The sequence below is a fragment of the Ambystoma mexicanum genome, chromosome 7q (assembly GCF_040938575.1).
Source record: "Ambystoma mexicanum isolate Mex_15411 chromosome 7q, UKY_AmexF1_1, whole genome shotgun sequence".
In the NCBI taxonomy this organism is placed as follows: domain Eukaryota; kingdom Metazoa; phylum Chordata; class Amphibia; order Caudata; family Ambystomatidae; genus Ambystoma; species Ambystoma mexicanum.
Genome location: NC_090941.1, coordinates 876,284,601 through 876,299,073, shown reverse-complemented (window position 1 = coordinate 876,299,073; position 14,473 = coordinate 876,284,601).

Here is a 14,473-nt window from a genome sequence, read left to right as displayed (position 1 = left end):
CATATTTGGCCTGGCCACAAAAAATGACACACTTGGTTACAGCCACTGAATGCACTCTCTTTCCCAAATTGAATTCTAAGATTAATTTACTCACAACTTTGAAAGCAACCTCAATTTGTTCACAGAGCAAAAGGGTGACACACATTAGAGAGAAATATAATAAGCAATTTTCTATGTAAGCAACATGAATGTGTCTGGTCACAAAAAGACGACGCACTTAGTTACAGCCACTGACAACAATCCTTGCTGAACATAATTATCAGACTTTGTGTCTTGGCAAGCAACAGCTACTTGGTCTATCCACAAGACAATTAGATATCTAGTTATAGACAGTCAATACACATTCTTGCTTAAAATAATGTTGTATTAATTATTGTTCTTATTTTTGTTTTGATTTATTTCAAACCTTACAAAATGAGACATGTTAAACATCTTCATCACATCCATTACTAATCCCCATCCCTCCTTTAAAATAACCACATAAAAAACAAGAAGAGAAGAGAAGAGACATGAAAAGCACACCTGCCAAACAACACCACCTATAATCCAAAACCCCAATGTGACTACTGAATATAATGCCCAACCAAGCCAACTCACACACAATATGGACTCAAAATTCGGATGTAACTCATGGATTTATTTCTTCCTGATCCATTACCCAGGTGACCCCCCTCATTCATCCTTAGTTGGTTGCAACAATAGTTCAAGAAATTTCATTGCAGCCAACATCATCAAAGTATTTTCCCCCAGAATAATCATATCCCACCACTCTTGAGATGTCAGAGCTTTACAGCCCTTAGTTGACTTATAAAGCCTTCTATCACCCTCCAGCATTTGCCACTCTGTCAGTATCTGTTTAGATGACTCTACTGTCACTTGATCCTTATAATATCTGCAGAATGAGTCAGCTAGGTGGATTTGGTCCCTGGAAGGGAGATTGTTCATTCTTAATCGCCTGAAGAATCACCTATAATGTTTGCTTGGAAATTTTGATGAATATTTAGGGAGGCTATTCAGAAGTCTCCCTTCATGCTCCAAATTTAAAGTCAGGGTGTACAAACATCTCTGATGGATCGTGTTAATCCAATCCAGTCTCTTGAGCCAAAGCTTCACTTTCTATGGATTGGAAAACAGGATCTCCTCTGTTAAATCTAGTTCACAAAGCAGATCTCTACAACAGGCTTTCCAATCGTCCTTTATGTAGTCAGTTTCCACAAAATCTCCTTTATATTCTATTTCAAACGGGGGTACCCTTTCCTCAGTCACCCCCTTGGAATACAGATTCAATGAACGCCAACATATCATTGATCTGAGTGATTGCAAATCAAGTTCAAATCGGACAAAGGAAATTGGTAAGCATTGGGAAGCCCCAACACCTTCCTCTAAAAAAGACCCCCTAGTTGGTCCCAAATTGCCCACGAGACAAGAGGGCACATTACGCACCATATGTCAATATTGGCGCAACCTTCAACCTATAAAAAGCAATCAGAGGTTCAACTGTGAATTTACTGAACTAACTGTCTATTTTCATTGTTTTTGCAGCCAATCTCATACATTTGAGTCCCAGGGCATCCACCCAAGGTTTTTCAATTAAACTACAGATGAACAAAACTCCCAAGAAGGTCATAACATCCACTCTGTCAATTTTCTCAAAGTTTAATACCGAGCTAAATTTGATCTTTTTCCTTGTTTCTGGTTTAGGTAAGATCATGATCTCAGTTTTTTTGTATTCAACCGCAGACTATTTTCTGCCAGGAAAATCTCCAATTGTTTTAGACGCCTTTGTAGCCCTACTGGTGTTTAGTCAATCAAAACCCGGTCGCCGGCATAGACAGCAACAAGATTGAGTGGCTATAGATTTTAGGAGGCAATGCAGTGACTTCTTCCTGACTCTTCTCCAAATCAGATAGGTACAGGTTAAATAGGCAGCCCTGTTTAAGTCCTCTTGCAATGTTTATTGGATTTGTTAGTATCCCTGCTCCCAACATCCTGATTTGAATAGAGGTTGAAGAGTGGAGGTCTTTTATTGCTTCCAAAAGATGTAGTGGGCAACGCCAGCTACCAAGTTTTCCCAAAGCTTTTCCCTGCTAATGGATTCAAAATCTTTCTCCAGGTCAATAAAGGCTAAATAGATCTTTTGCCCTGATCGGCAAGCTTTTGACTTTAGAATGTTAAGCAAGAGTAGGTCACGGCTAGTGCCCACCCCAGAGACAAACCCAGTTTGTTGTTTATCACAAAGGCCTGCATTAATTGCCCAATCCTTAAGATGTCCCAACAGGATTGAGGCAAAGATCTTGCCAAGCGTATCTAAAAGGGCAATGGGCCTGTAGTTTTTTGTATTTTCTTTATCTACCTTCTTATAGATTGACATTATAATTGCCACCTTCCAAGAAGCAGGGACCTTTCTAGTTGGCAAGATCTGATGAAATAGAGTCCAGCAGAAATCTGCCCACTCCTCAGGATTATGTCTTATCATTTCATTATGCAGGCCATCCGGCCCGGCAGCTCTAGATGAATTCAGTCTTTTTATTTTGCTAACGATATCCTCTCGCGTAAGTCGATAGACCATGGTCTGCTATTCTAGATGTTTCAGAGATACTTGAGAAGAGCCCCCCAAAAACTCGATCCATGCCCTTTCAGTCGTATCTGGTGTCATAGTGCCAGTTGCAAGGTGGAGTTGTTATTTAGCAAAGCCCAAAGTTCCTGGGTGTTTTTTTTTGCTATGATTTTCATCATAACCTCAGTGTCAGTTTGAAGGTGCTGTGCCTTGGTGGAGAACAGCCTATTTATACTGATATACTGATGTTTGCACAGTTTTTTCATCATGGTGACTTTATCGTCCCTTTCAAAGCGCTCTATTTTCCTCAAATCCACTCTTAGTTTTCTTTTTTGATTTTTGACTTCTTCATTGGTAAAATACAGTCTGTCAAACTTCCAGTTATTTCTGGGACTTGCATTCATTTGAAACTTCAGAAGAAGGCCAGAATAATTCAGACCCATAGGGTTAGCAGCCAAAGCTTTTTTGTAACTCATGATCATTTCTGGAACTTGCCCTGGGGGAATTCATAAGCGGTTTCTCGCCTGATTGGTTTGAACCACTATCCCCATTTTAGTCGTCAACTCCCTGTCCTGTTCCTTAAAACAGAGGTGCAAAATAGCATGATCGCTTGCACTAGTAGGCGTGACACTCATGGAGTGCATATTGCTAACAAGACTAACAGATGCAAAGTAATAACCCAAATGGGCATTATGAGTGCCCCGCGCTGAAGTTGCTTTTCCCCAAATGTCACCTCTAAGTGAACCATTTATCATACATACTCCCTGTTCCTTCATCTCCGACATCTTGAGAGATTTTTTTTTATGCACCTAGCCTTGCCGAAGTATCTCCCTCGAATCGTCCAAAAACCTTACATTGAAATCTCCACAAATCAAAAAAACAAGAGCTTTTAGATCCATGCAAGATTTATCCATCAGGCCGGTGATCAAATGGATAAACTCCTCCCAGCCAGATTCCAATAAACATTGAATATAACCAACAACATCGGATCCAAACCCGGGGTCACTTCCCACTCTAATTTGACCATCTGAACATATGGAATTGGATTTCTGAAATCCAAGATTTTGAAACATTGCCCCATTTTCATCATGGTCATTAGGCCCGCTGAATGTCTCCCCACTTTCCTAGATATGGCCGGATTAAAACATATCTCATAGCCTTCACAGAGTGGTTTAGCTACCAACCAGGTCTCCTGAAGGCATTTTAGATCAAGCTTGTGCAAAACCAATTCTCCTTTCCAACAGAAATGAGCAAAGTCCCTTGTGTTCACAGAGGGGATGCTCGGTGCTCAGGTCACCACAGATTCAGAAAGTTACAGATGATTTTTTTGTCCAGGAGATCCAGCCAACCATGACCAGTCCACTGTGGAACAAGGGACTCCCTTGGTCGTCGCTTGCATCCTTACTCTTCTTGCCTTGTTGCAATTAGTGTCATATGATACTTGAATGGAAACAGTTGATAGTTGGATATATTTTTCGCCTGTGGAGGCTATAGCATTTTTTGAGTGCGTTGATGACTTGTTTTCCCCGAACCACAGTTATGTGATGGCCCCCTTCTAGCTAAATTAAATTATAAAAGAATTATGCAAAAGTATATAGGTATGTAAATAGTATTTTCTGAGATAAATATACTGAATGTAATGCCTCCCAAACATTTTATGTATGCAACAGATATTTTCAATGACCACATAAAAGTAGCAAATTGAGTTAAAGACACAAAACGTTATCTGTCGCCTGCTTCTGCCATAAAACTATTCTGTAAAGTTATTCTCCTCAGTCTGTCATCCAATGGAATATTTATCTGTTCATGCAAATTAAGTAGTAGTCAAATAAAATTGTCTTTTTCTCATACAAGAACCATTTAATTTTCTACCTCTCCCTCAACTAATCATACTTTAATTGTCTATATCTTCCTGAACAAAACCTACCTATCCCTCAAATAAAGACTTTTACGTCAACCACTGTTCAATCCCATGTCTCTTCCTCTGCATCACAAGACTGATACAGAAATTGAGCCTGATATACCCTATTTATTCTCTTTCCCTCTGCCCTACCTATAACACCTGTCTAAATTATTTTAAAATCCATTTTGGGCAAAACATCTACATTCTGGGTGTTTAGTATCTTTCTGAACATGCTGACACATGGTTAATTATCAATGCTACATGTATCCCTTTAAAATAACCCCAAACAGGTATGAGACAAATGTGTCCTTTGTGCTATTTCACTTTTTTGAAGTTCTCCAGACACTTCTTAAGACACTCTTTGTTGTTATATTTATTTATCATAGGTTTTATGATCATCAGTAGAAGCCAATCATTGAAAGAGGAGAAATGCAAAGGGACTCACTTCTGCTATGACTGATTGTACAAATTTGCATCTTTCAATATTGTATTTAAAATTCAGAAACCTAAGTTCAAAAGACTGAAAAATCTAAAGTTCAATTAATTGAATTGACACAAGTCTAAAAACTAAGTTTTTTGGAAAACTAAACAGGAGACATGGCTAAAGGGGGAAACAGGGCAATGTGAATTTTATTGTTAATGCAATGTGTTTGAAGTCAAAAAAGCATGTCTTTGATGAACTTTGGAGAAAGCATGAGGAGGCAAGTGAAGAAGGCAATGAAAGTTGACTCTTTTGAAAAATATCTGAAACAAAATGTTTTTCCTTGTGTAATGGCGATGATCACTAGACAACTCAAGAACCAAAGGTAAGGTTTGATTGTCATTGTGATATCAAAATACAATTAAAAGCTTAGAGTTTAAGGTGTTTTGTCAAATAAAAATCCAGCACAACAGAAATAAGTAAACCCCTCCTTAGGACTATAGCCCTCAGTCCTTCCTGCATATCCATATGTGCTACTTCACTGCTAAGAAAACAAAGAGTCAATCACAGTCTCTAGAGTTGTACGCATCCTGCTCCTCTTTTTTGGTAGTAGATGCAGGATGATTCACCCTGTCTGTCAAAGAGACTGAAACAATATTATCTGTTGCCATAGGTTATTTGAATAGGACAAAGGGTCAGACTTTGAGCGATCCTTTATATGATTTTGATGGCCCCTGAGATTATGAGGTTTAACCCCTTTTTCAGACCTCCAGAGAAATATTTGAGTATGACTCCCACTCTAAGTAAGAGGTCTATTTAATTGCCTGTATCTTGGCCAACCTACTTATGGCACGGCTCTCTCACTGACAAACTCCTGTTCTGGAAGAACAATGTTATTCTCCTCTGTGATATTCACTCCTTCCTCTTTGATCCACACTGCTCTATCCTCATGCCACCTACTCCCATTCTTAATCTGATTTTTTGCTCTGTTTCTTTATTCCTCATCCACCCCATTTATCCTCTGGTCTGTACCCTTTTTCAGACAGTAATTCTTTATTACCTGCTAACTCCTCTCTCTATATTTATGGGTTCTCTGCCTCCACTAAACCTGTGCTCCCCTAATCTTTTGTCTACTTCTCTACACATGTATCCTGACTGTTTCATCTTCAAATTGTTCCTCCCCTAATTGTTTGTCACCTCTTCTCCTCCTTTCATTATTGACCCCTTCTTCCCTCCTAACCACTCCTCTCTGTCTCTATTATCATCTCCTCTCCTTTCCTCCCTCTTACTGGTCTCATCTGTCCCTCCAGACTGCTCCACTTCCACTCCTCCTTTATCTCCCTCTTTCTTGAAGGTCCCCTACCTTACTACAAATTGCTGTCCCCTCCTTTATTAGCAACTCTCCTCCGCTCTTACTTGATGGTCTAGAAATTCTCTCAAAACATCCCCTTTCTTCCTCCTGGATCGTTTGATTTTCCTTTTTCTGACATTGGGCCTCATTATGACATCAGCTGAGTCATTTTTTTCCTGGTGCCCACCATTGGGGACTTACCGGGGCATTACTGCCCCGGCGGTTCCGGTAATTCTCCTTTGCCAGGCTCCGGGAAAAATAACTCTCCATTCCCATTTGAGTCCCATTGGACTCAAGGGGAATGTGGAGGACGGTAGCACCGGCACCATTCGTGAATGGTGCCGGTGCTACCGTCAAGGTCTGTGAGTGGGTGCCTGGCAGGCGGGAAGGCACCCGCATGCAGAACTCGGAGTATGCCAGTCCAGTAACAATGATGCCGTTGTCCTCCTATCTACTTAGCATCGCACTGTTTGACTTATCTTGCCCACACTTCCACACTTCCACACCCTGTTGTTCTTTCCATCCCCTTTTATGCACCCACATGTAAAGGCACAGTTTTGGATATGTGATTAATGAACAACTGATGAGGGCCTCTGTATTGTTATTGGTGAACCATTTGCTGAACTACAATGATCTTGCCACCTAGAGGTTCTGTACTTGGCTGAAACAATCTTAGTATATAAGCACATTATGCCAAAGAAAGTCTCATACTGAGGTCCTGTCATTACACTAGATGGAGATTGGTGGTTCCCTTTTCCTCTTGGACTTTAATACCAAAGGGGTTTTCTTTTAGAGAGTCAACTTTCATGAAACGCTTTTCTCTCTTTCCTAGTACGCCTATTTGCACAATAAATTATTCCAGGCAAAGGAGGAATTTCCTTTAGGCTTGTGATGGACTGAGGATCCTGACGGATCATACACCTACCCCTTCTAGGCCCTAATTTATGGAGAATGTTTGGGCGCGGAGTCCGATGCAGAGTCCAGTCTGCCTCCAGTCCCCTGCTGTTACCTGTGGTGTGAGGAGCTGCACTACGTGGTCAGTCCTGTTTCTATTGCGACTGACTTCCACTTCAAAAATCTCCCCAGAGCGCGGAGCACGGCGCGGAGTCCGGTGTAGAGTCCAGTCTGCCTCCAGTCCGCCGCGCACCGCTGCTGAAGTTGAAGAATCGGAAGAAAAACGTGTCTAGTTGCCGTCCTCTGGTAAGAGTCAACATGGTAATGATAATTGACATGAGACCACAAACTCATTTAAGAACGTTTAGCGCTCATAGCTGCGGGGAATCGTCTGTAAACATTGAGCCCACGGCGGCGCCAGTAACAAAGGCACAAATTGAGCTGCTGCCTTCCCTCCCCTCTTCTCCGCCTTCCTCCCTCTCTCCCTCCTCTTCCTCCCTTTCTTCCATAATTCCTACCCACTGTTTCCTTTCCCTCCCGTCCTTTCCTTCCCCTTCTCCTGCCCTTGCTCCGGCTCGAAAAGCCGACAGCTCGTTAAAAATGAGCACATCCAATACAGACGGCAAAGATAAAACGGCTCCCAATGCCTTAGCAGCTGTTGTGACGGCTGACCACCCGACCGAAAAGTGCTTGCCTAACACAGCAAATCCAGCCTTGATAAAGGCAGCGTGCAAAGAGCCAATATGTACAGTTCTAATTGAACACGATGGACCCGATACCAAAGCTGCAACTGTGCTGGATAATGAACGCTTCCTAGCATTAAATGGGAGAGCAGAGGCCTCTATAAATGCTGTGAACGATCTTCGAAAAGAGGCAGAACAAAATCTGTTGCCTCTACTAATCGATGTGCACACGGTCAATGAAAACAAATCAGCTCAGACGCTGGAAGTAAGTGAAATGGTGGAAATTGACACTGCTTCTTTCCAATCCCCCTTTGATGTCACTGACATCGAACTTCTGGCATTAAAATTACCAAATGGAATAGGTGGCCATGCAACCTTTACATTTGTTCCGCCACTAACTACTGGTAATACAATTTCCAGGCTGTCTATTGATTGCCCTAATTCAAATCCATCCATGGAAACACAGATGCCAGTAATAGAAATGGGCAGAGGGCGACCGGAAACTTCTCGCATGCCACAAAATGAAGCTGCCCGAAATGCCAATTGCAATGAAATGGCTCTACCTGCAAATGATGAAGCAATTACAGCTGTAGCCGCAACTAGAAGTGCGGTGGCTGTTTCTAAGGCTGTTCCTAATGCCACCACTGCAGAGTCGGGTTGCCTTTCACACAACCCAGTATCCCATCACTTTTTGTCGAATCAAGCTCAGAAGAATAGCCTTCGAGTTGACCTGGCAGGGCGAGAAGCACGGCTCACAGAACGTCTCACAGCAGACTATCAAATGGTGAAAGAGAAACTGATCAACAGCTTTACAAACGCCTCATCTAGTATGACTGCAATAGAAAAAATACCTTCTAACCTTGAAAATAGAGGGATGCACCTGCAGCAGTCAAGGAATGACACCTTTAAAGCTCAAACTAGTACACCCTTTCAAAAAGAAGTCCATCTTCAGTCAGACACGATAGCAAATATCAACTCAAAATCAGTAAGGGAGCATTCTAGTACGCTTTATCATCAACGAAATAAAACAGCAACTCACCAGCATGCTACAAACGAAAATAGAGCAAACCAACCAGAAGAGCCGTCCAGTCAGGACATAAATTCAGACACAGTTAATAAAGAGAATCTATCAGTGGCAGCCGGAATACAGATCCACAACAACGTACTAGCAGCTACATCATTAGCTTTGATACCATTTACTAAGCTATATGAAACCCTAAGTGAAACATCAAAAGATCAAAACGTATTGCTGCAAAATCTGGTAACCAAAGTCGCGACTCTCCAAGAAACCAATGCTCATCTTATGGCAAGAGTCGATCGCGAAGCCGAGATTTCTTTCCAATGGCAAAACCGGCTAGGCGACCTTGCCATGAGAGACCATACCGACAAAACCGATCTAATGGAAGCGATCTTAGAAACACTGAAATGGTTCCGACATGCCGATGCAGCGAGATCCGTGGCCGTCGGAAGCGATCAAGACAGAAGACACCCACAGAAAGCAAGATGTGGAAGTGAAAACCCAATAAAAAACCCAACACAAAACACTTCGGCACCCCGTGGAAAGACTAAAACCAGGAAAAGTACTGTCCAAAATAACAATGACGGCCCCTCCCAAACTAGCGAGGTGGATGGAGTGCCCTCCACAATACTCGATCCAACGGCCGATGTTACTGTTCAAGACCTCGAGGAAGGCGCAACTGCGTCTGCAAATCAAGTGTCTAATTGCAACTCAGCACCAATTAATAACTTACCCAGTGCAGTCCCACTGGTCGAATAGCAAAACATCACTGGTGTAGTTCCCATAATAGGGAAGCTTAACACTTTTGGAATTTTCATGGGGCCTGCAAAGACGCTTGAATTTTCACAACAGTCAAAACCTTGTGAAAAGGTAACAAAAGTATCGCTTTACAAACAGAATCTAAGAAAGAGAAAATTTAACGTGAGCAAAAACCGATCTAAAACTAAACAGTTCGTGAGAAATCTTTCCACCCCTCAAAAGCTTAGTCTTTTTTCCCGCTGTCCACAAAACACTCAATTGGCGGGCATTGTGACAGTGACATCAGCTAAATCAGTGTCAAGCGCAATTGCTAATCCAACGGTGGTGGAAAAACCGAATCCAAACAAAAGAAGACGTCTGGAGTCCGGATCGGGGGCAGATAGAAATGACTTAAGTGTTACCGACCTATGTGACCTCTCAACATATTCAGTTGAATCCGATGAAACAACGTCGCCTACACAAGATTTAGACAACTCACACTCTATCGTGATGAGCCTTTGTCCAGCTGCGAAAAAATCACAGCAAGAAAGAACAGAAAAAGATCAATTTCCAAATGCAAAAGCGACGCACTCTACTCAAAGTCGCCCCTTCTGGTCCTAACTCAAGACAAAACGAGAAGAAAAAAAGGGTAGCTAACCAAAAAACAAGGACAAGCACGACAAAGCTTAATCCAAAGATGGCGGCTGCACAGTGGCGAAAACAAAATCTAACTAAATTAAAAGAACCATCGAATGCACCGCAGACCAAACATCATAATCATTGGAAGGTCAGGCTTGAGAACATCTTTTCTGATGACAATGAGGTAAATTTAAATCGCAAAAATGTGATGTGTCTTCTACATAATTTCCCCACACTAAGAACGATAAACTCAAATGACATTGCAATCGTCGAATATATCGATGAAGACTCATTAGACAAAGTCTATTTACACATCAACTCTCAAGCTGTAGAAAACACACTATTCTCTGCCAAAGATGAACTGATGTTGTATGGCTTTGATCTAACTTTAGAGACCAAAAAAACTAAAAACTGTCTTGAAAAAAGACCTACTGAAGATCGCAAGTCTACGCATGAACAAAGACGAGAAGCTCGCAGGAAACGATTCAACGTAAATGAAAGAGCAGAAAATGAAAGACACTCACAACCTTCTACACAAAAAGCTTCCTCAAATTGCATCTCACAAAACAAAGCCCAAAGAACCTAGCTATTGGAAACCATTAGAGATGACACAAATGTATTAATATCATGGAATACCAGAGGCTTCCGACATTTGTTTCAGAACTTTGAGGTCTCCCTGGAAAACAATGTTGCTGTCTGTTTACAGGAGACGTGGATGCGGGAGGTACCATTAAGAGATGGATACTCTATGTTGCTTAATCCCGCAGGGAAAAATCAACTCGGTCGCCCTTTCTCAGGTCTGCTGGCCATGATAAATAATGCAAATGGTTGGGAGATTTTGCAGTCTTTCTCCCCAAATTTATTTGTTCAAGGAACAATACTGCAAAACAAACTGGGCGCTGGTGCAAAATCAAATCACCTGCTCCTACTTAATACATATTGGAATACAACAATGATCTCTTCTCGTCGATTCATACAGTCAATAACAAAAATCATTGATGATAGCATGGAAAGCTACATCGATTTAAATGTGATCCTGTGTGGAGACTTAAATTTCTCCTGGCTCGAAGATGGTAAGATCCCCACAAAGCATAAACACCAAACTAATGTTACTGGTAGAGGTTACCAATTTCAACAAGCATTGATCACCAGAAACTACATGATGTTGAATGGTCAAACAAGAGGAGACATTCCTCCAAATCACACGTGGCACCGGGACGGGTGCAAAAAAATAATTGATTACATCTGGGCCTCTAAAACGATGTGTCATGATATCAAACATCTGAAGATTTTGGATTCTACACTCAGCGGCCATAATCCGTTATATTTAACTTGGAAAGCGCTACCAAAAACAGCGATGAGTAAATTTACTTTGTCGATGGAAGTAAATCAAAGAGGCAACAGACTCAAAGTAAATAGTCGACAAATTGAGAGTCTAACTAAAAACATGTCTTCAAAAATTGTTGCTGCGAAGGACGAATTAAATTATACGGCACTGCTGGCACAGTTCCAAATCAAGTACAATCATGGAACCAATTGTAACTATATAAAGAAATATGAATTTAGTGCTTTAGTATCTCAAAAGAAGAGACAATTACACCAAGATCTTCGAAAATTGAAAAAAGGACCAGATTTCAACAAGCTTGCGCTAATGAAACAACGCAAAATGAAATACCGTAATTGGTTGAAATGCTTTGCAATTATGAGAGACCAAGAGCGAGGTGAGAGAACTCTAACGATGATTAACTGTCATAAAACTAAGGAACTATGGAGCATCATAAACAACAAAGATGTATTTCGGAATGCTAAAATGCATCACAGTATATCAAAAGTAATCTGGCAACAACACTTTGAAAAGGTTTTTACAATCAAGGAAAATACCAAGTTCGATGATATTCCACCAGCTGATCACTTTTGGGACATAAACGAATCAAAAGAAGACATCATAACAGCTATTAAAAATCTAAAAAATTCAAGAGCTCCTGGACCAGATGGCCTCACAAATGTGATGCTAAAAGCAAACAACGAGCTTTGGGCAACATTCATCGTACATTTGTTTCGAGTGATAGCCACAACGAAGACCTTGCATCACTCGTGGAACTCTGCCATCATAGTTCCCATATTCAAAAAGGGAAATCGGGACGATCCGGCAAACTATCGTCCCATTGCCCTCTTGGACATTGTGGGCAAGATTTTTGCAACTTTCCTACAGCAGAAGCTTTCGAAGTGGGCCTCAGCCTCTGGTCACTTTGATATACGTCAAACTGGTTTTACCAAGGGTGTTGGCACAGAATTAAATCTGACAATACTAAACGTGCTCAAACTAGAAGCCCTGAAAAATGGTAAAAACTTGTTTATTGCATTTATAGATATGAAACAAGCATTCAACTCATTAAATCGACATAAACTATGGACACAATTAAAGAAATGGTCCTGTCCACCAGAATTATTGCAACCAATAATGGCTCTTCATAAAGACACTTCTATCAGAGTACGAATAAATGAGGTAGGGGACCTTTCTGAGGAGATAATAACTAACAAGGGAGTCAAACAGGGGTGCCCCTTGGCTGCCCTACTCTTTAAATTATTCATATCTGATGTCTCTGAAGCCTTTCCATCGGTGCAATGTTTTCCACCAAAAATAAATGATCAGAATATCAGTTGGACCATCTATGCTGATGACATTATTCTAATAGACTCAACTCCTATTGGCCTTCAAAGACTGCTATTAGCTCTCAATGGCTACCTAATGGACAACGATCTAGAAATCAATGTAGAGAAGTCTAAGATCGTGGCAATTGGTGACTCATCCAAAAGACTAATCAGAAAATTTAGATGGAAACTCGCAGATGTGCAGATAAAACACGTTTCACTGGTCCGCTATCTAGGCATCCAATTTAACACCTCAATCAGAGAACTCGAATGGATGAAAGATTTAAAACAACGCATGATAACTTTTTCACTGCAAGGGGCCAAGTTACACGCCGAATACGGGAAATTTACACTGAACCCTGTATTAACCTTTTACTCCCAAAAAGTGATTCCATCGATCACATTTGGAGCTGAGGCTGCCTGGAATCTAAGTTACAAAATGTGGTCTTCCCTGGAGGGAATGTTTTGGAGACGTATTTTCAAACTGCCAACGATTGTATCGATGATCTCCATAAGACACGAGCTGGGAATTGATTCCATGCACAATAATGTTGTATGGAAATCTTTGGCTATGCTACGGAAGATGTCACTAGAAGATCCAGTTCCCGCCTACCAAATCTTATCTTTAGACCCTTCTAAATCATATCATGGCATTCTGTTAGAATGGATAACCAGATTAAAACGGATACTTGAATATGCAGACATAAAATGGGAAACACTACTAGCAACACCGCAAATTGCCAAAAAAACATTGAGACAATGGAATTGGATCCAAAATTTGGAACGAAGAAATGTTATGAAAACCTCAATTGATCTGGGACTAGCAGTCAACAGCTTAGATGGACTACCGAAATATCTGCGAAAATTTCCATCAAGGAAACATCGAAATCAATTCTTGAGAGTTCGATTGAATGCACTTAGAACTAAGGAGATTTTATGGTTTAGAAGCGACACACATGTCTCCAATAATTTGTGCAGGATTTGTGAACTTTCAACAGAATCATTGAAACATCTGATCACGAAATGCCCACAATTTACGCATTTGCGAACTAGTTATCTCGGGAGCTATGCGCCTGTCGACGGTGACACTGAAGGCTGGTGGTACAGGATACTATCGAGTAATAATGTACCACTCACATGTGCAGTATGTGGCTTTCTAGAGCACAACCTGAACGATGATTTCCTTATTTCACCAAACACCAGTGTTGTATGATAACCACTGTTTTGGTTTTCTTGATTGTAATTGAAGTTTGAAATTCAAAATTCAGACCCATAGGGTGGAATTGGAACAACAGAGATAATATGTAAAGGTTTTTCTGATGAATGCAACACAAGAAATTAATTACAAAAACCAGTAGACACAGGTGTGAGTGCAATATCTATTATTGACCCCATTTTGTCAATTAGTCCTTCCTAGTCTGGGTTAAAATAAAGGTGGATCTGATGAAATGTGAAATTTCGTTTTTCTTTAGTTTGTATTGTTTTTCTCAATATTTTAAAAGGCAGCACATCAACATTTTCCAGGGAAAGCATCTAGTTGGGTTTAACAAATACACTTAAAATAACATAACATCTATTTCTGACAAAAGGGAAAGTGTAGCATCTTCTTTTCCTTCT